This window comes from Numenius arquata, chromosome 3 (assembly GCF_964106895.1).
Source record: "Numenius arquata chromosome 3, bNumArq3.hap1.1, whole genome shotgun sequence".
Lineage (NCBI taxonomy): Eukaryota > Metazoa > Chordata > Aves > Charadriiformes > Scolopacidae > Numenius > Numenius arquata.
Genome location: NC_133578.1, coordinates 24,538,210 through 24,560,858, shown reverse-complemented (window position 1 = coordinate 24,560,858; position 22,649 = coordinate 24,538,210). Strand labels below are relative to the sequence as shown.

The 22,649-nt window shown below is 44.4% G+C and overlaps 1 protein-coding gene across 1 annotated transcript in view; it reads left to right on the top strand.

Annotated features, from left to right (window-relative positions):
* The first annotated feature begins 3,600 nt into the window (after positions 1–3,600).
* Positions 3,601–22,649, top strand: part of WIPF1 (WAS/WASL interacting protein family member 1) — a 57,434-nt gene continuing 38,385 nt past the window's right edge. Inside the window, exon 1 of the mRNA XM_074145403.1 lies at positions 3,601–3,773. The gene's annotated coding sequence lies outside the window, so the exon portion shown is untranslated. The remainder of the gene's footprint in view (positions 3,774–22,649) is intronic.

The following is a 22,649-nucleotide window of genomic DNA, read 5'->3' as shown; positions in this document are numbered from 1 at the left end:
GCATCTCTGCTGTCTGGTTGCCTTCAACAGGCAAATTTCGGCTCTGAGCTTTAATTAACAATTCTGATTATAAGCAAAACAAGAAACAGGCCTCACACACTCATTGTTAAATTTCTCTAGTAAGTGTAAAAAAATAAGGAAATGCAAACACCATGGCGGTGAAGTAAACAGACCTCATTTAAATGAAGGCAGACCAGGGACCTCTGGGTGAGAAGGTGTCGCTTTGACAGTGATGGTTCTCTGAGCAGTTAACTTGTCCCTCTTTTAGCTGCCATCTCCTTGCTATTAAAGCTGCTTTTATTCACTTTGCATTTGTTGATAACACCCTATTTAAGTCCTTAATAGAACAGCTCTCTGGAACATCTCCATCTTCTTATCTTACTGTCTTTCCAATTTTTAAACAATTTGGCAGTTAACTTTCCCCTTCCCATCCCTTTATCTGACCTCCAACTACTTTATACTGTGCCATGGTTATTTTGGTCCCAGAGATGTGGTCACCCCCAAATCTCTTTTCCTCATGGCACTCATGCTGTTCAGGAGACCTTACCCTTCTGAGGGGCTTATTTGAATTTTTAAAAGTCCATTACCTTGTACCAGCTCCAAGGGAGCCATTTCACCTCTGCGTGAGTCTGTAATCGGAACAGGCTGCTCTTCTCCAACCTCACCAGGTGGGTGAGCTAAATTTGATGGCCTTATTCTGTCTATTTAGCCAGTTGCATCTCGGCTTTGTAAAACATAGTTGAGTTGATCAACAGAGCGAGCAGAAAGATGACTTTCACTGAAGTCTAAACGCATGATCATGAGCTTGTGTATGCCAGGTGCCATCACTCACCTGCAACTTGTACTTGGGTCCTGAAGCCTCCTTCAGTTTGAGAGTCTCTAAGAAATCAGATTGTTGTTTTGGGCAATTGTAAGACAATTTAAGTACTCATTTTTTCTCCAGGACATAAATTGCTGTGAATCTCTTTGCTGTGGCCATCTCCCCAGAGATGTGTGAAAGCAGTCTGAGTTTCATCAGCGTGCTGACTCAGCAGTTCCTGTTTCCACAGCTGAAGCAAACCGCAGTGGGTAGGGACAGCAGGGCGAAAGAGTATGTGGAACACAGGGCCCACAAAGTGCATAAACATTGTGCTGCTATTGGAGAAAGGAAGCACATTACCTCCCTGAAAAGTGTGTTTTCTGGTATGATGGCATGTGAGGTGTCACCTTTAAAGTCATTGATAGTTTAGCACATCAGATACGCTTTTTTGGACACTTTTAGAATGTTGCTGCACTTGGATCCAGTTGCAAGACCTCATATTTTCACACTGTTTACTAGTACTAGATAAAGGCTAGCACAGCCTCCATGCCCCTAGGCACACCCCTGGGTGTAAATTCCCTCCTTCCCTCTTTTTCTTCTTGAAAAATCGTTAAGCTGGTACAAAGGCTGCCAGGCTCCTCTCAGATGAAAGTTGTGCAGACACTGGCTTCTACCAAAGCTCTGGAGCACTTTCTCCCTTTCTGGAAATCAAACCCCAACTATGAATAGAGCAATCACCCACTGCTTTTCAAAAGACTCTCTAAAACACTTGTACTTCAATTCTTCGTAAAGTATGGAAGACTGGCAGAGATACAGAAAACAGCCAGCCTGTAAGCCACCGTTTCCATGTTCATTCTGAGTTCTGTTGGCTGTAGGTGGGTTATTTACAACAAGGACAGGGCAATCTCACTTGTTACCATGCGACAGGTTGTACTGACCAGCAGGCAAGAGGCCAAAGCAGTTTGTAGGCTACCGCAGTGCGGTGATGAGGGGTCAATCAGTGCATTTCCCCATACAGGGGGAACTCTTTCCCAGCAAGGGTTGTCATTGTTTCCCGTCATCCCAGCACCGGTCTCCCACCACAGCACGTCTTCCCAACTTCCAACAGCTGAACAGATCTGTATCAGTGTTTGTTATTTATCCCATATAGAGCCTAAAATAAACACACCACATGGTATTTATCCAGTACGTAGTAAAGAGGAAACTGTTTGCCTCTACGTGACTTTTCAGCTAACCAATGACCCAAATGCACTATGCCGTGCTTAGGAACCTCATGTGGATTTGTCATGCTCTTTAGGGAGCTTTAGGTCTGTAAAGACAGTAAACACAGAGTACCTGTATTTTTTCCACTTGTGAGCTTCATAATTTTTGCTTGCAAGCTCGTCTAGGTTGTGTGCATGCATCAGAAGAGGGTTGAGAGAAAAAATTCTACCTGTTTTTGTCTCCAACTTGCAACACTCCAAACATTCAATGACACAGAAACAGAGAAATGACCTACATAAAGGCCTGGCAAGGTTTGAAACCTTATGCTGAAGGCAAATCAGTAATGCCATTGCTCTTAGGACAGCGTGTCTCACCATAATGCTGTGTCTTTGGGCAACTGCTCATCTCCTGGTCAAAACATGAAAATAAGTTGTAGCAAGTTAGCTCAGCACACGGGTTACTCTGTCTTTGACCTTGCTGGGACATGTTGCTACAAGAGAATCAAGAACATATTTAAGTTATTCAGGAAACCTGTCCCTAACATTCATATATTTTAGACAATAGCATTATGTAGCTGCTGGGCTGGACCATGCTCATGCATGGAGTAATCAAAAAAACATCCAAATACCTCCAAAATATGAAATCCTACAGAGACAAAAGCATGTGGGATCAATGTGTTGGCTCAAATAGGTGCTCAGGACACAGCTCTCGCCCTTCAAACCTTGGTCCTATCTGCTTAAGCTACTCCATTACAAGTACTTTGGGCATTTTTCCGTTCAAGACCTCAGCGCTGGACCCAAAAACATTAACAGAAGTTTTGTTTCTAGAAAACTTAGTCAAGCTGAGACTCTGCGTGAGTTAATTGAGGTAAGAAACACAAATGCCTTTTGGGGCATCATGTAGAGAGGGGTAATTGACCTTCCCACACCTCGGTATACTGCAAACCTTAAAAGGGAAAAAGCAAGTACCTCTTCCCACTGTTTAATTATGTTTCTACTCCACTGTGTGTGTGTCTGCCTGCTGCCTTGCCATTCCCCAAGCTCCACTACCCCTCCCCTGCTGGCTGCTATCAAGGCCATGAGAGGCAGGTAAGGAAATTTCTGTGATTCTGTGAAAATAAAGTGTGTTGAGAGCTCCGTGGGCAAACAGGAGCTGGGGTGAGAGGAGACCCTGCTTAATGGCCTTGCGCCTTTCCCAGATGGCCAGAGCAGTGCTGAGTGGGAGGATGCACTGGAGGCCAGGAGGTTGCAGATGCGGGTAATGCATATAAACAGAGACCTGATGAGGGTTTGGAGGACTGGATGAACCCCTGGAAAAGCTACCAATATTCACAGTTCAGGCTGGTTTACGCGGCAAACCCTTCCCTGCAATGTGGTCATCTTATTAACTCTGATTGCTTTTACCTTCCACTGGAACACCTGGGGCAGAAGGACCTTCACCCACGGGGGAAGGGCCACCCCACGGGGGAAATTCTTGCACCGCCAGCCGGGGGAGGCGGCCATCCCGGGAGGTGGGGTGGACGTCCGTCCGTCCATCCATCCATCCATCCATCCATCCATCCATCCATCCACAACCACCCGTTCCCCGGGGGCTGGGGCATGTGCGGCGGCGCGGCCGGCGGGGGAGAGGCGCCCCAGAGCCGAGCCGAGCCGCGCCGCTTCCTGCCGCTATAAATAACCGCGCCCGGCCCAACATGTCCCGGCCGCCGCAGCGGCTGGAGCCCCGGCGGGAGCTGCCGTTCCCTCCCGCCGTCTGACCCGACCGGAGCGCGGTAAGGGGACCGTGGGGAGGCGGGATGGGGCTTCGCTTATGGCGGCGGGGGGGGGGGGGGTCCGTGCGGGGCGGGCAGGGCCCCGGCGGCGGCGACCGCCGCCGCCGGGGCCCTGCCCGCCCCGCACGGACCCCCCCCCCCCGCCGCCCCGCTGGTACAAGGGGCAGCGGCTGCCGAGTCTCTCTTCGTGCCTGTTTTCTCTTTCTCTCTTTTCTTCCAGACCGCTCTTCTCTCGGGACGCGCTCCTCCTGCCTTCCGAAGCCGCGCCGGCAGGGCTGGGATCCCTCCCCGCTTCCCTCTCGCTTTCCCCCACCCCGGGGTTGGGTGCGTGGCCGGGATGGAGGATGGTGGTTGGCCTCTGGATGTGCCTCCTCGGCCCCGACCTCCAAGGAGGTGGCTGGTGGTACCCGTGTCCATCCCTGGCTGTGAAATGCCGGCTTGGCGTTGTAGGGTGGGGAGAGCCACACTGGGGTGGTGGCACGCACTGTTGCCTATGTTAGAGGCACCCAAGCAGGGTGCCGTTACGGTTGGTTGCTCACTGAGGTGTTTGTGTCACAGCCTTCCTCCCTTGGGTGCTTTCATCTGCAGCAAATGTGGAGGTGGACCTTGTAGTTAATGTTCTACGGTGAAGGCAATCAAAGCAGGTCTCTGCCCTCCAAGCTTGAGGGCTTTTTTGAAGGAGTCAAGTTTGGAAACCTCAAGTGAACAGTCTTAAAGCTTTAGCTTGTCTTCCCCTTTGTTTGCTTCTGCTACTCTATTGGCTGTGCTTCATCTTTTAATAAACACCTTCTGCGCAGCAGGACTCTTCTCTGAGAGTAGGTGTTCTTCAGCTGCTGCCGCGTGCCCTGCTCAGGCCTCTTATTTAAGACAAAAGCAATACTTGTCTCTGGTACTAAAGTGTGCTTGGTCAGGAACCCACAGTGAGGTACTTCTAAATTGCTCTTTTATTCTTGAAATGCTTCCTCAAAGAGAGGGCTGTAATAAGCAGCTGTTCTGGGTTGTCTTGACCTCCAGAAGATGGGCAGTGTGTTTTGCTTCTTGTTCACACCCTTTTTTTCTCTCTCTCTCTCCTTTTCCCTCTGTTTCTTTTGTCCATTAGCTTCTTCAAATCCCAGTTCGGGAGCCCAGTGCAGAGGCCCAAGAGGCCATGTGGAAAAGAAGAGGTCCTCTCGGAGCCTGCTTGGCCTCTGCACGTTACCTGCAGTGTGGCCTGCTTGGGAGCCTTGCCCGCAGTAAAGGCAGGCGGGGTGGCCATGCTGCCATGGAGGGACCTGCTCTGGCAGGGTGCCTTCCTGAGTGCGATGGAGCACGAGACAGGCTGAGCTGGTGTGTACTTTCCCCTCCGCTGGAGCAGGCGAGGGGAAGGAACATGCAAGGAGGAAATACAGCTGTTGCAGAGCACTTCTGCCCTCTGTGCAGCGGGAGCACGTGAGGGGAGGACAGACGCAGAAAGGGAGATTCAGGAAGAGAGCCCAAGAGAAAACTGGGGGGGACAGACAGAGGAAAGCTACAAATGGAGAGGAAAAGCTTTTTATGTGTGCACAAGTTTTGTTTAAACATCTGTTTTGCTAGGGCAAGAGTAAATACGAGATTGTATCTCTTGAATCCCTGTTACTGTTCCTCCAGAAAGCATTGTTTTTCATTCCTTGGGTATCATGTGTGTCTTCCTCCCTCGCTTTTCTAGACTTTTAAGCATCCTCTGACCTCAAGCTGCACGGGACATTGCCCTTAGCATCTGCCTGTCAAATGTGTAGTTCTCCATGTTGTACATGAAATGATTCTTTCCATAGTTGGCTAAGGCAAGTTTCCAAGGAATGTGAAGCGAGAGGCACGCCAGTTCCTGTGGTTGGCCTTGACTGGGGTGCGAGCTCTTCGGGGCAGGGGCTGCACCCTGGAGGCTGCAGTTACTCTACACGCTGCCCTTGGGCAGCCTAGGGATTTCTGCCTCCACTCCTGTTCTTCCCACCCCTCTCTTATCTCTTGTTGCTGGTCACCTGTTCCTCCCCCTGTACTGTGGCTCGTTCAGCCTCTCCCAGTTATCTGTGGCGTTGTGCTGTAAACTGAATTACTGAAAGGTTCAGCAATCTGGGTTAAAAACCTCAGGAAAAGGAGAGAGGGGAGGAGGGGCAGCTACTCCCTCTGTCTGTACAATGTCCCCGATCAGCCCTGTGCAGCCTTTCCCCTGCCTTCTGCATCGAGATCACTCACCCCAGCATATGGGGCTCAAAACAGTTTAAGCTCTCTAGCTATGTCCTAACTTCTGCTACTGCCTTAGTATTTCAACTGAAATTGCACTTTTAACTTTCTAAAGCATTACATTACTCTCTCAACAGCACCAGGTAGCAAGGTGCTGTCTTTGGGGGTTGTATTGCTATGAGACTATTAGACCTTTCTCTTCACTTCTTTTTTTTTTTTTTTTTTTTTTCCTGAGGAGAAACCCAGAGTTACCACAAAATTGCTTTGGGGATTTTACTTGTGCAGTAGAGTCAGAGTTGAAAGAAAAAGATATTAGCTAAAAAGGAGCAATTTCCCACCTGTGACAACAGGTATGACCTTTATATTGGATGGCCTCCAGACCCCTTCTGGTGGAGAGGCCACTGAGAAGCAGGAGCAACTCTCATCCCTTTGTGAAGGAAACACACTGCAGAATTGCTCTCCATTACCTACAGTGCATAAAGTACTAACAGCTAGTAGTTTTCTGACTTGCTGGTATAAACACCAAGCTTTTTTTTTTGGAGAAAGAAAAGAATGTGTGTTGGTGTTATCTGACAAATATGACACAAGGACAGGAATTCATAGGTTTCCTTTAGAGGCTAGTATATTATTCTTGGTATACATACATTTTAGTAGAATGTCTTTATGCAACAGCCTTTATAAATGTTCTGTGCATTAAATTTCCATCTGGATCATGGATTTAGGTATAGAGACCATGAGAAATAGTGATGCAATGGAGAGGGGAAGATTTCTTGAAAGTTTATGCTTTTGCCAAGGCAAACATATTTTGATTGTGGCTTCTTCACAACAATGAAGTGTTATCAAAATTAAAATCTAATTAAATGCTTTTGTGTTCTTTCTACTGACTTCTCTTATTCTTGGCTCGAATGAAGACACTTTTTCCTTTTCCTTGCGTGGTGCACTCTAACACTTGGTCTGTTGGATCTGTTTTAAAAAGGGACTGTTGAGTATCTTGGTTCAACTGTATCTAAGCAGGGGTGGGGAGACCATTCTTTATGTTGGGAGTTAGTTAAGTTTTGGGTTGGTAGAACAGATCTGGGATACTGGATGAGGATACTGGAAATGGCCACAGATCTCCAAGGCACCTGCCTGTTGGGTGTGCAATTAACACCTACTTGCTTAGCTCCTTACTTCAAAGATGCATGTGAAAGTCTGTTACTGAATAATAACTGCTGAACTGTTAGTCAGCAAATGGCCCAGAAGAGGGATTATTAAAACCTAAATTTAATAAAGATGTCTAGAATCATGCTTTAGTAGAAGGTTTCATTTAAAATGTTTCAGAGGCTTGTGGTGACCAGTATGATAGCAGTGTAGTGCTCTCACATAGCACTAGCTACATGCGTGCGTATGTCCAGATATCTGAAAAGGAGCAAGGGGAAGGAAATCGGTGAACTGTTTACTACATTAGTACTCAGTTGTGATTCTCGGCAAGCACTATGCCACCGCTGCTGAGTTCTAAGTGAAATCTGAACTGTGAAAAGATTATTTTTTCAGTGGAAATAACCCTGAACATCAGGGCTCTGAAGATACTGCGGCGGCTGTTCAGCCTTGCAGGCACACGGGTCTGAAAGAGCAGCTGTCCTTGGGTCTCATCCAGCTCGGTTCACAAAGATCAGTGAAGAGTGTCTCTAAGGCTGACGATGCAAGCGGCAAGGGAGCAGTTTGAACTAAATCTGAGAGATCAAAGGAGTTCAGAGTAGAAAGTTTTTCCTTATTCCTGGAAGGAGATAAACGGGAAGCACAAGGAGTAGTTTGAGAGTCTGTTTTGTAACACTTAACTCTGCTGTAACTTCATTACTGCTCTTCTACATTTGGTTCCAATTACACATAAGTACACTTTGGAGTTAAAATGTATGCTTTTGTAACCCCTCAAACTACTAATGTTGCAGAAGCAAAAGTTTCTAAGATTTAAACTGTTTGTGTAGCACCTGTCATCTTTAATCTCTTCGGTGTGTGTATGTATGTAGCTTCTGCCACTTCCTTCCTGGGACTAAGTCCATGTGAAGGGCCCTTCTGTCCTCTAGTGCATGTCTTCGTGAGAGGGCTCTCCTCCTCATTTAAGCTAAACTTGAGTATATCTCTCCTGCTGAAGAAACTACAGGATATTCTTTAATGGGAAGTAATACAGAGGTTAAAATAAATGCTCTTGGCAGCTTCAGTGAGCCCAAAATAGCTTGTGCATGTTTCTTTTGTGATAACTTCAGGAAGTGGGGTGATTCCTTCTTCCTCCCTCTCTTTAATATTTCTGGTGAATGCTGTCCATGAGCGCTGAAATCCTCTTGCCATGAAGAGCGGGCAGTGTGGAGCAGGCTTCTCTCTGAACTTTCCTGGACCCTGACTTAAGAGGACCCAAAGTGAACCCTAAGAAAGCATTTCATTCCTTTGCTCGTTGTGCTGCATCCTATGAAAATTACCACTAAGATCCTCCACGGTGAGGGTGGCCAACCACTGGAACTGGTTGTCCAGAGAGATTGTGGAGTCTCTGTCCTTGGAAATGGTTTAAAAACTGGACTGGACAAGGCCCAAGCAATCTGCTTTAAGCCAGGTTAGCCCTGCTCTGAACTAGATGAGATCAAGTAGTTCTTTCCAGCTGGCTATATGCTGTTTCTTCATTATTGGATAAGCATGGCTGCTTTTGTCTGTCCCCAGAACATTTGGGAATAAAAGTGGTCTCAAAACATCCAAAAAGGGCCTTGAGAAGCCTGAATAAAGACTTAAAAAATTGGAGTGCATAGAGAATCATAGTGTGGGGAAGTGACTTTGCCCAAAGTCTCATAGCAGCAGGTCAATAATAGTGCTGAGAGAGAATCATCAATCTCCTGGCTGGCAGACTAGTGCCTTAGTAGCTAAAAGATGTTGTCTTTAAACATAAAACCGTCTCCTTTCCCTACTCGACTATTTTCAAATCACTTGGCAACAGAGACTGCTTTTGCCCTCTGAAAGATATTTTTTTTTTCCTTTATCTATCATATTCATAGGGGGCTTTAGTATTCAAGAACAGTTTATTGCATTGACTTTTTCAGGAAACACTCAGAACATCAGATCTGGAAAAGAATTTGGTGAAATAAAGACAAGAGCTGCAAAGGAAATTTTTAGAAAGTGATGTTATTCCCAGTTTGCTGCATAACAATTAATCTCTTATTTTTAAGAGAGGAAAAGAGCAGAGGAAGCTGTACACTGAATCCAAGTTTGAATCTCTCTTTGTTTAAAAAAAAATAAAAATTGCTTGAAGAAAACTTCTTAAAATCTGGAAGCTGAGAAGAACACAGATCAGCATTTTAAAGAGTACCGTGGAAGGAGTTAAGCTGTGAGTTAACTGCATCTGTGTTTCAAATCCAAATGCTACGAACAAGGCACCATTCAGATCTTCAGTTATAAGTTATGCTGCATTCGTTATGCTGTGTTTGTTTGAATTCTGTTGAGAGGAGAAAAAGAAAATCATGGCAGATTTAAAAAAAAAAAAAAATTACTCTTGTTTTGGTAGCTTGTTTCTGAAGTGATGAAGCAGCTCTTTTCCCTTTTTTTTTGTCTAGCACTTATGCAGGTCATCTGCTAATTATTAGCAGCTGTGAGACTATGGAGTTACATAAGCATAACTAAAAGTCAGTGGAGCCTTGCATCATTCAGCAGATCTGCCCATCACTTATTCACCATAATAACGGGTTGTTTTTGTAGCTCACTTGACAGGGGTATCTAAATACTAAGAGGGCATCAGCAGGCACAGAAAGTTGGGAAATCCTTTAAGCCATAGAAATTGGATATGATAATGTGTTATTTTATTGTCACCACAACCTGTTGTCCGATTATACATGTGCATTGGTGTTCTGTGAAGAGAGTTGTGTGTCAGAGTAATGCCCTGTGGCAGCTGAGCCTGCCAGCTGCATAAAGCCGAATTGTCTGGGTGGCTTTGCTTGGGAGATAGGTATGGGTGCTACACCTGCTTGCCATGGAAGCACAAGTGTGAGCGCTCATGAATGTATCCCAGATTAGCCATGGTCAGCGATACGGTTGAATACAACACACTGTCTTAAACCTTAGAAAAGGCGTCTTTACAATGGGACATGTGTAGAACTGAGAACTTGGGATTTCTTGGCAAGGGAAATACCTGCAGCGCACACGAGAGCATGCTGGCACTGACAGCCCAAGGCTGGCAGGGCCAGACTCTGGCCCAGGTTTGTAACACTGGCTCAGCACACCGCAGGATTTGGTTAGCAGCATGAGTTTCTTCCTACTTAACCTTGAGGGTATGTAAAACTTTATCTTCTGTAGTTCTGAGTATTAAATCATAGACTGTGCAACGAATTTTCTGATCCAGACTCTGGTTTTGTTTTCAGATTTATTTTTTTTTTGTCTTGTTTTCTCTTGCTGATTTAAAGATCTCCATAGGCAAGACAAACCATGAAAGGGGGAGTGTAGTGTTATCAAATGTGCAAAATACAATCCGCAATATACTTGTTCTTGGGAATTAAGAAGGTAAAATGAGTTTCAGCAGACACAACGTCCCTCCTGACCAGTCTGTGCACCCAGTAGCTCAGAGCTGTGCCCTGGCCCCTTTTCAAGAAGTGAAAGAGGATTTTGTCTAAGCTTCCATATTTTTTTCCCCAGCTCTTTTATCTTTTCTTTCCTTTTTTTTTTTTTCTTTTTTTTTTTTCATTTTTTAAAGCAGTGATGTGAGCAGTTAAGTTTGAGAGCTGCTGCCCTAGATCAGTGATGTCTCTGCTATTTCTGCTGAGAACAACAGACGGTGCCTCATTAGCTCACCTCACCAGCAGGTGCTGAACGTGGTAGGACCTTATAGCTGCCCTCAAATTACCCTGGTCCCCAAGGAAAGATGTAGGTGCTTGGAGGCAGCTTGCAAAATCCAGCTGCTGGGGTAGCACTTCAGAGGCGTAAGAGGGTGGCATGAATCAGGAACGTTCTTTTTATGAGTAGCCTAAGCAGGATGGTAACTGGTTTTGTAATTAGAATCAGTTAGGTGGCTTTTTAATAGAAAGACATGGATGATGAGAAATGCTTGGGAGGGGAGGATTGGTTATTCTCCCCCTCACATCCTACCTGAGGAAATGTTCCTCAGCCAGTAATTCAAGGGTACTACTTTGACACTCCTGGATCAATTTGGAGTGCGGTTTGGCAAACATGGGCAGCATCAGCCGTGCAGTACTACAGTCTTCTCTTCAGTTTACCTCAACTCATCAGTCCTCCCATGGTCATCACGTCAGTCACCGCTCTCCTCCTGATTTACCCAACATTGACTGACCTGCTTTGCCTAACGTATTTCCAAAAGTTTTTTTTTCTGGCATGGAAATGCAAAATAGAGAATTTTCACTCTTGCTTTCACATTTGAAGCTACTGAAAAGAGTTTTTAAAGAAAGTATTAAATGTAAACCATGAAGGGTGCTGTGTGTTGCATATGTTGTAAGTAAGCAAACCACATGCTCACACAGAGAAATGAGTTTGCATGACTCAATATGTCGATCTCTTTAAATGTATCTCTATTTGGTGAGATGCTGCTTCTCGTTTTTCATATGATCATGCATCTTCCCTTTGATTTTAAGGGAATGTGTTTGACCAAGTCCCAGTAGGATGCATTTTCTATTCCAGTGGGGTGAAATGAAAAATCAAACGCTAGCAACGTGATGGTAAGGAAGGTATGCGACTGTTTCAGTTTTAGAGAGAATGCTATTCATCTGAGGCCACAGAGGCAACACGTACCAGTGTATAATCATTCCTGTCTCCAGGTTGCATTATCAAACCACCCCAGACTAATACTACTTTGAAACTGAGAGAAAGATACAGGTACAACTTAAAGGTACAACTTTTCCAATCAATTGTTCTGGTGGTGTCTTGGAGCCTGAAACTCTCAAAACTTGGTTTTAATGCTAGAAAGCAACAAACCACAGAGAAATAATTCTTCCTTGGACCTTTCTACTGTATTTTCAAATACAAGTTCTGCATTTAATCTGAATAGGTGGTTTAGGGAGGGACAGAAAATGTCTTTCATGGCACAATCTTACAAAATAGATTACTTTTAATTGAATTGACTAGTGTCTCTTGGGCAACTCGTATTCTTGTCTTGTTTAGTTTTAATTCCAAATAAGATGATGCTTTTCAAAGTGAAGCATCTTACTCTGAAAAACAGCTACATACTTATACTTACTTGTCCCCTTAAGTGGAACCAGAGCAATATTTATTTCCTAATTTATTGGTTATCCTCTTCCTAGAAGCTCTCTGCAGGATCAGTGTCTCCAAGTTTTATTATGGCCTTTTCTTTTTTTCATTTGTGCATCCTTAAAAATGTGTGCATGCTGACTGAAGTCAAGAGGAAGATAAATTAACTTGAGCTGCTATGGGGAACTAGAAAATGAAATGTTCCATAACTGACAAACAGCTTGAGATAACTGGACAAGTTCCCTCTTTATTCATCTAAAATGTGCCAGTTGTTTAGCAGAACATCCCTGATAATGCGAGTGAATTGCAGGGTAAAACCCAGTTGGGTGTCATCATGTGCAGTACTTAAATGAGAACACTGAGGGATTTTGTGCTTCCAAGGGAAAGAACTGTCATTGTTGTCTTCTGGTTTGTGTTACTTTAAAAGTTCCCCAAGAAAGTTCCCTCTTAGGAGGAATAATGGAGTTTAAAGTTGTTTACAGTAAGAGCAGTATATGACTTCTCTTTTTTTGCTTAGACTGAAAGCTTTTTATTCTTCTCGCAAATATATTTGTGTACCATCTGCTTACTAATCAGCAAGGCTGATGAGGCATTAAAGAAATGCTTCAGGCCATCCGCTGTGGGGTATGGACAGAAGCAAATGCAAATAGAATGGAAAAACCCTGCAAGAAGAGAAAGCAAAAAAAAAAAAAAGTTATATATAATGTATTTTTACCTTCTTCCCTTTATATAGAGATACGGAAGTATCCCACTACCATTTCTTAGCTAAGTGTGACTTTATGCCCTAGGAAGTGAGAACAGAGAGACACAGCAAAACCAAAAATCACTCTGGACTGAAAAAAAGGGCTGGTAGGTGTGACCCTGGGTCCAGTCCTGCCCTTGATCTAAGGTTGCTATGGGGTATCAGCGCTCAGAAGAGACCAGTGGAGCAGGATTGTTTCAGGCAAGGTCAGGATGGTGTTTCCCGGGCTTCCTCTGGGCTGTTTTCCATTAGGATTCTGGAGGTGCTCCCTCTGTTCTCTGGTGGAGACTGCTGGTTATTTTTGGAAGTCACCATCCTGAAGGTAGGCTCACTCTTTCTTCTGCTCTTCAGTGCCTATGACATCTTTCTTCTAAAGTTTTGGATGGTTGCTGTGATGTGACTGTACCAGGGAGAAAAAAACCAAGAGTATCTGCCAGCATGTTTGATGCAATAAACCTCAGTTCTGTCCAGTGCAGTTGTCACAAATTGCAGTTTCACTTCTCCGTGTTTAACCCTGGTGTGTTCAGGTCCTGGTTTCTTCATTTCCCACAGAGCAATTGACCCTTGGTATCACTGTCATTTTCTGTAACGTGCAGGATCTCAAACCCTGTCACTAAGGAATCCTGTCTGGTATAAGGGCAAGTATAAAATAAGGGATTTTCTTTTAATAGTTCTTAAGGGTATAATTATGGAAATAGCCTCATGGACAATCAAAGGCCTTCAAAACTAGAATTCCCAAGAGTGGCACAAGGTACTGGCTTTGGCATTAGAAGTTGAGAGAACAGTCCTTGTCCCATTTAGCAGCAAAAAGCCAAAAGTTAAATATGTCACAAAGTTTACTTAAATCCAAACTATTAACATCATGAAACCTCAAGTAGGTATAAACAGCCTGTATCACAGCTGGTATAGTTGAGCCCCCGCTGGCAGCATGTAGCAACAGGGAAGCGGGTGAAGAAACACCTTTAGACTCCTGCAGCGTGTGGGGATGCTTCGAGGCATCGCCAATGAGAGCCGGGGAGTATTGTCTCACAATTCATCCTCCATGAGGGACCATGCTGGGATGTGCTGGCTCTACTGGGACGTGGCCCACAGACCAACTGGAAGCGTGGGCTCTACCGAAATGGCCGTGACTAATCTTTCTGCCTCCTCCAAGGGGCCCATGCTGTCATCATACCCCCCCTTACTCTGGGGCAGCTGTAATTTTTCAGGCCGAGCAGGAGGGTTTTAGGAGGCCCCTGCTGCTTTCCTCTGCACTGTTCTTAGGTCACCGCCATGGCACAGCCTCGCAGGGGAGCCAGCCAGCTTCACTGAATAGTATAGAAATTGGACTGTAAGGTATTTCTGCTCTGTTAGCAGCAACTTTTCAGGCAGCCATGCTTCACATACATAAAGCCGGGGGTTTCTGTTGTGCATAGGTAACATCCTCAGAGCCATAAGCCATATACTTAGCTGTAAATTTAATTATTCTGTTCTTTACTGAGTACCTGGCCTTTTACCATTGGGAGAGGAAAGAAGAAACAAAACACATGCAGAGTGGGATACAGACAGATGATTACAAGCTCAGTTATGTTCTTGTGTGGAACTTCTGCTCACAAGGGAGACCTAGTGCCAAGCTGTTTCGAGCCAGAATACCAAACTGCTGCTTGCACTCGGTCTCAACCTGTACATTCCAGATCACCAGTTCTCAAGTGTGTTATGGGAACTTGCATAGCCAAGGAATCAGAAACCCAGCTCCTTTTATTTGGCCAGCTGCAGGAACAACAGGGTGTCTCCATACCCATGTGAGGTAGAGGTGTTGCTTTGTCCTGTGAGTGCAGTCTCCTGACAATTGACTCAGCTTCAGCAGTTGCTGAAACCAGGTTTTGGTGATTGGCAATATAGGGCATTTTATTCCTAGATCAGTACTTTACCTCTAAGCTGGTGAGCTGTGAGTAAACATTGTTTTCTGTCAGTTTTAGTGTAGTCTAAGTGTAAAGAGTCAGTAATCCCAGGTCTATGACACAGAAGTTCCTGCTCAAAATGGTGTTAACTGACTTCCATGCTGAAAGCCATCATGAAGTAGTCAGATGGTGAATGAGAATTGAAACTGTTCCTGGATGGTTGGCGAGTGAGCCTTTCAGACCAGGGCCAACACTGGGCATGGTAGTGTGAGTGATCTCGCTTTGATGTGTCCCATGTAGCTACCCCTAATGTATGTGTGAGATATAGGATCTCTCAACGGGGATGAATTTTTGACTGTCTAAGGAAACAGAGAGCCTTAGTCTCCAAGGCTGTTATCTGGATGCTTTTCATGGACCCTGAAATTCCCTCATAGTTTCTTAACTACTGCTCTCCTAATTCATAGTAATTGCATAGATAATCAAATGAGAATGTGGCATGCTGTGGGTATACATATTCATATATTGAGCCTCCATTTCTCCTGTTTATTCTTGGGAGAATATTGTTTTCAATAAATATTAATGAAAGAAAAGTGCATGATCCGATCTTGCTCACCTCACTCAGGCGTAGTTCCAGTCAGTATGGGATTGCTGGCACTTGCAGCAAAGAATAAAAGGTCTTATCCTTTATACAGCAGAGAAGCTGCTTTTATTTTATAATCACCCAGCAAGAATGCACAGACTCTGATCTGTGTCTATATTTGGCATCCAAATATTCCTGATGTGGAATATACCACCCATGGGAAGAATGAAAGAAATGGACTAAAGTTCCCACTGATTGGGACTTATTTCCACTTTAAAAAAAAAAAAAAAGGGTCTGAGCTTTGGATAGGATGCTCCTACTATTAAATGGTGCATGGCTCTTTTGCCTCCAGTGAAATCATGCCAATATATACTCTCATATTATCCTGCTTGTAGCTAGCTCCCTTTCTATTTTCTATCTAGTGAAAAGGTTTCAGTGCTTCTAGTATGAAGATTCAGAGTGTAAAGGGGAAATGAAGCAGAAGTAACCACTTGAAACTGTATGGCCTGTGTCAGATGTAAAATTGCTCTTGTCAATGAATATTATTTTTGTGGCTTTAAAATGTGTGGATGTTGTGGTAGGTCTTGATTTCTAAGGTGCAGATTTGCTTACCTTTTTTGACTTACACATGTGTGTGTATATATATGTACGCAAATGCTGATGGGCATTTTGAATATATAGCATTACTCAGGTTTAAGTGTGACCTTTAAAAACAGTTGGTGCTTTCTATTGAAATAACCTAGGATATAAAACCTCTTTGTGTTGAAACTTTCTAAACTTTAGGACTTGCGCTAAAAGCTAAAGACAGTTTGCTCAATAATAAATATCTTTTAATATTACCATCATAGCAATGCTCACATATTGAAAAAGATACTTGAAGACCTAGACATGCCATTAGCAAGGTATTTAAAAAAAAAAAAAAACTGCTCTAGAAAAACAGCAAGGCAATTTTTATTGAGCAGAAATTGCTGAAAATACTGTTCGGAAAGATAGCATACATTTTTTCTTATGTTGGTGGACCTGTTGAGTAATCCCATTCTCTTTGACCAGGTCAAAGAGAAACTGCGTCTCAAGCTTGCTGTATAAAAAGGCTGCAAACTAAGAAATTAGGCTTTATGTGAAAGTATTGTAAGCAATGACTAGTGCCATTACTTTTAAGCTCTTTTTTGGTTCCTGAGAACAAATTAAAGTTACTTGAAATATCTGTAATGGTATGAAGAGAATTCCACAAAGATAGAGTTCTCCTTTTAGAAGTGTATCTTATAACATATTTCATAATACATGTGCAGTGCAGGACTTTTCTTTGGGAGTCTGTTAGTATCTCTATTATTGGAGCAGGGAGGACAAGTAATTTTGTGAGAGCAGGATTTGTCAGTTCAGCAGTTTTCACTTGAGTCAAGAAATTTGTAGGCGTTTCTAGGCATACTACATTGTCATAGTAATGGCTTTTATTTACATAGCTGTCCTCTGAAAGGGTAACCTGTGGTAACCAAGGGCAATAGCTGAAAATCTCATTATTCATATACATGTAGCTGTATGGTTTTTGTCCCAGAATTTTTTTTTTCCTGTTTCAAACAGGACAGGAGCAGTGTGAAAACTCATCTTCCACACACTCACAGCTTCAAAGGGGGTGTTGCCAGAAGATTTTTGACCATCAGATTTTGTTCACAACCCAGATGAAAGTCAAGATAGACTGTTTTATCTGATATGATTCTCCCACCCCCAAGGAACATGTTAATATTTCATCATTCTGAAGAAACGTAGTGGGGAAAATTAAATATTTGCATCTCTCTACAAAGTCACACAGATGCCACCAGGATACCTAGCTCTACATCACACATGCTCTAATTCACCCCAAACACCCACTGTTTACTAATCTTCAGCCCCCGTCTGTGCCGATAATGAGCAAGAGGAAATGGAAACAGCAGGGATTATATGCTACTGAGAAGTCCCAGTTTCCATGCCTGGTTGTAATTCTTTCAGCAAACTCTTGCCGACTGTGCTCCTGCTTTGAAGTTTGAACACCTCTGTATTAGTGCTTGGCTCTGGTGATTTGGCAAACAGATTTGGGTTGGGTTTTTTTTTGTAGTTGCATATTAGCAGCTCCACATGATGGCTTACTCTTGCACTCGCATGTGTTGTGCCCGCTCGGGGTCAGGAGCAGTACAGATTGTTTTGCCCAGTCACTGAGATGTTAATTGCTCATATTTGCTGGTGACAGGTACCAGATAGAAAACAGTCCCCACTATATCCATTATTTTCTGGGTGTGTGTGTGTCTTAGCCGTATTGGTGAAGGGGATAAATTCCCATATAATGAATAAACAGGACCCATTTTTATAAGGCAAGTGGTATGTGTGGGTTTGAATGCTGGGATTCAGCATGCTTGGTTTACTGGACATGGTGATCCAGGCTTACCCAAACGTGTGGATGTAGGGTAGTGCATGCTTCTAATCTAAGCCAAAAACCTCAGAGCCCGTGATTGCCTTCTTATCCCCATAGCACAGGACAGTAAATTATTTGTGTAAATAGCTTTACAGCTGTTTCTGTTATCATCCCAGTGTAACTTATCTGTCAGGCCACTGTGGAACTTGTTATTGCTGCCAGGGTGGTCCTTTATCCATAAATCAAACACTGTTTGATCTCGTGGCAAGTGAGGGGAAGTCAGTTTACGGTCTTAAAAACAACTTGTGCCCTCCGCGGGGTTACTAGCACATGTCTCCATTAGGTACCCAGGTGTACATAAGGAAGAGCTTCAAGTATACTTTTCACTCAGAACATAGAGATGGGTTTGTCTTGCGCATGTACAAGGTGAGATACAACATTATTTATTTACAAGCATTTGGCTTATCATGTGAGATTACTGAGGAAAATCCTTTCAAGGCTTTGGTCCTCTGGAAGGTACCAGGCAACAGATTCCTCATCTGTGAGAAGGATGGAGAAATAAGCAGTTTGTTTAGAGAGGACAGAATTTATCAGGCTTCAGATGTTTCCCTTCACGTCTTGATGGTCTGTGGACAGAGCTGACAGATCCTCTTCTGTCCCTGGTGGCTCAGCAAACCCCGCTGCCTGAGAGGTCTATGGACATGGCCAGTCCCCCCTGGTGTCACACAGCTGCCTCTGCTGTCCCTGTGTCTCCATCTCTTTGGCCCCACCGAGGTGCTGCTGCACTCCGGCCTCGGCTGGAGCGATGCCCTGGGAGGCCGTTTTGCTTGGGCATAGCTTAAAAGTGACTGGGAAACCACTGCAAGTCACCTGCTGGGCGAACACATTCCTCCTGTCTTGAACAACCCCGGAGTATCTCGGGGGGGGATATAAAAGTTGCCCCAGCAGCGACTCCAAGCACAGCTCTGCCACGGTACGATATACACTGCTAGATCCTCACACGGCGGCTGGTGCATTAAAAGTGACTTTGTAAAGGTAGCCCCTTCTTTCAATGGAGAGAAATAACCTGTCTCCTGTGAGGGACTTGGGCTGTCAGAAGGCCCCCGGGCGAGCAGCGGGGGGAGGACAAAGAGGCAGTGTGCTGAGAGCAAACATGGCGCTTCCTGAACTCTTCAACTTCCCCTCGGCACCTCTGAAGCTCGGGGTCCGGCGTGTCGCCTCTCTGCACGCGTACCGAAGGGAAAATAAATGCTTACGCCGCATGCCTCTTGCAGCGCTCTCGAGTGTCTTCCAGTGTAAATAATACCTTGGCCGTTTGGCCCAAAACTTTTAAATGGAAGCAGAGCAGATGCATCTGCTGATGTGTGTTTGCCTGTGTGCTCCCGCTACAGCTGCAGGAGCTTTGGCGCGTGTGTGCCCAGAAGGAGTCTTGATGCAAAAGCATCTATTTTGTGGAGTTGGTTTTTTGGGGTTTTTTTGTTTGTTTGTTTGTTTTTAAGTCATGCATGTATTTCCTTTTGTGTGGGCATCCTCTGTATGCTTGCACTTAAAATACTTCTCTCTCTTCTTAGATGGGTATGATTTGATGGGCACCTTACAGCAGCCTTCAGTATCTAAAGGGTGCCTGCAAGAAAGCTGGAGGGGGGCATTTTGCAAAGGCATGTAGTGATAGGACGAGATGTAATGGCTTTGAACTGGAAGAGGGTAGATTTAGATTAGATATCAGGAAGAAAGGAGACACTGGAACAGGTTGCCCAGGGAAGTTGTGGATGCCCCATCCCTGGAAATGTTCAAGGCCAGGCTGGATGGGGCTTTGAGCAACCTGGTCTAGTGGGAGGTGTCCCTGCCCATGGCAGGGGGGTTGGAACTGGACTACCTTCAAGGTCCCTTCCAACTTAAATCATTCTATGATTTGTTCAGTCCTTAGCTGCTGAAGTTCCTTGAATGGGGAAGATTTGTGTTGTTCTCACCTTGCCAACCAGAATGGATCCTCCCCTCTCCCAAGTTTGTCCCTTTATCTGGCAACTTTTTATACTCCATTTGCCAACTTCCAGGGGAGGCGGGATTGTCCTTGCACAGCTACTCTTGCACAAGCATAGAACTTGGCAGCCAGTGGCCCTGGCAGCAGGCACGTGCTGCTGTCTGAAATCTTGTTTGTGGCTGCCTCTTTGCCAGAGGTCACTTCTCCCCCATCTCTGTGGGTAGGAGGGATCCACGAAACTCTTGCCACTCGATTTCCAGTGGGATCAGTCAAGATACTTTAACCAACTGATAAGAATTATTGGAGCTAATTTGGCTCATTTGATAGTGGTAAAATAGTGAGCGGTGGTAGGAAGCCCCGAGGCAGCAGCCAAGGAGGTAATTCTTTGCTCCGGGCGGCTGCTCACAACACTGATGTCTTCATCTGGCACAGTCTAATTTAAAAGATGACATTTTTAGTGGAAACCTTTTAATTTACACAGAAATTACATAGAAAGCATCAACCAATGGGCAAAGAAGCAGCTCCCGTTGGTTTGCTCTGGGCCTCTCACTGTAAGCTGTGGTTTTCTGTTACAGCCTGGGTAGCAGCAGAGCCAGCTTCATGCTAGCAGTTGTCCCCTGCTGCCTGAGAGGGAGAAAAAGGAAGAAAAAAAAACCTCATCAGATTTTGCACACTAGATCAGTTCCTCAATACATTCCATGGCATGGGCTGTGGAACCACTGTGCAAACACACCTGAGAGCACCATGGGGCACAGAGGGAGAAATGAATGGCAATGGGGGGACAGCCATAAAGGAGTGTTGCTGCTGAAAGCCTTGCATCCCAGATGTGCAGCATTGCTGTCTGTTTGTTCACTCTATTCCTGCCTTTGGGTTCTTCACACCCACACTTAGGTGCAGATAACTCCATCCATGCCCCAGCACAGATGTTTGCAATCAGTCTCCAAGGGAACCCCTCTGGCTATGTAACCCATCTGCCTTCACTTAGTCCTCGCCAGGCTGACCAGTGCCCCAGGCACTGGCTGTTGTTATTTCAGCTCTTACTAAATAAAGGGATGTTTAATTGATGTCTCCCCCCTGCCCCCCTTAGCCTAATTGAAGGGTGTTTAACATACTCCACAAGGAGCATCTTCCTGCTCTCTTTGCTGACCCTCTTCTGCATCTCCTCTGACGTGGTAGTCTTCAAACTTTATTACCAGGCTGTGTCAGGATTAGATTGCCTTTCCAAAATTCATGTGTCTTTGAAAAAAAATTCTGCTAAATCACCACCTTATGACTAATCCTGTAAATGTACTCTTCTAATCCAGGAATTTACTGTCCTCCTTCCTATTGTGATGTATGTTCATGGCTCTTTGTCCCATCACTAGATGACAATATATAGATGCATACTGCTAAAACTAAGAGGACATCTACTTTTCTTAAGACATAAACTATTTTTCATAGGAATCAAACTCCTGTGAAAGCTGTTTGCCACATTCAAATGGAGAATATTCCTGAAAATTGCAGATAACCACATCTATTTGAATACATCAATTCATTACAATTCTGAAAATTTTATAAACCAGTATCCTGGAAGTGAAATTTCCCACGCCTGCAGTGTAATTACGTTCTCCACTATTGCATTTGTTTCCTCTTTAAAAGAAGCGGGGGGGGGGGGGGCAGCCTGAGCATACTGTAACAGAATCACATTCAGCGTTTGGTATTAATACAAAGAAATAGTACAAAAAGGTCCATTGAATCATGGAGTGACTCAGAAGGCAATAGAGGAGCGCTTTTTGGCTATGTAGAAATGTCAGTGGTTCAACACGAGAGCAGAAAGCTCTTAAACATGCTGTAAAGGACAGTTAATTTCTTCATCTAGTTTTAAAACTAAGCGAAGCGAATCTAGCAAGGTGCGGTGAGGAAGTGTGGTGTCACATGCAGCTCTACAGGAAACGAGACTGAAGCTGCTGGGGAAGTTCAGAACTGAGTGACCTCCAACGGATTCAAATAGCACAGGTTAGTCCTCTTAAAATGTCTCTCGCCATCCTACTGGGGTTCTGTATATGTATTTTCATAACCGCAGGGCGAGGGATAAGAATTGGTCCATATGGCACTCGCATTAGCAGGTAGCAAGCGACGTGGGCTTTCAAAGCAGGACCTTACAGAGCAAAAATAGGAAGCTCTTCTGTGAGTTAGCCTGGTTTGTGAGAAGCTTGGAGCCTTTATTTGCTGTACAACAGCAGTGTGGACCTGAATCTCAGTAGAAGTGTGAATGAAATCTTCCCTGTCTTGTTAAGAATTTCATATAATGAGCAAAAGTTCTGGATTTTTAATAGAGGTGTTCAGTGTTAATAAATACCAGGAAGTGCTTTTTCAAGCACAGGTTAAAACTATTGACTATAGTGAGAACTTCACTTTGTTTGATTTGGCTGTACTAAGGATATGGCTGTTCTGTTTGATTTTATTGGTGTAGTCTCTTGTTAAGATTTTCTCTCATTGCTGGTGATTTTTGTTGAGAAATTCCATTCCAGTTTTGCTGTGCTGGAGGGTTTTGGCTTGGGAATGTGCCATATCAGGAATGAATTGGCACCAGTTTGGTGCTGGAGAACTTGAGAGCTTTCAGAGGGAGGCTATTTGATGGGATGTACATTTTGTATTCCTACACAAAAATACATTCATTACTTTTAAATATTACTAGGCAATTGTGGCTACTTAAAAACTTTGAATGCAAAGTCAGAGTGAAAATTAGAAAGAAAATAACCTTCAGGATGACAAAATGTAGAATATTGCAGTGGTGCATCACCAAATCTGAACTAAAACTAAATTCCAGCCTGGGGCACATGTGGTGCTGGGAGAGCGTGGGGGGAAGAGGATGTGATGGCTGCGCAGCCTGTGCTGGCAGTGGTGGCCGATGGCAAAGGTGCTTGC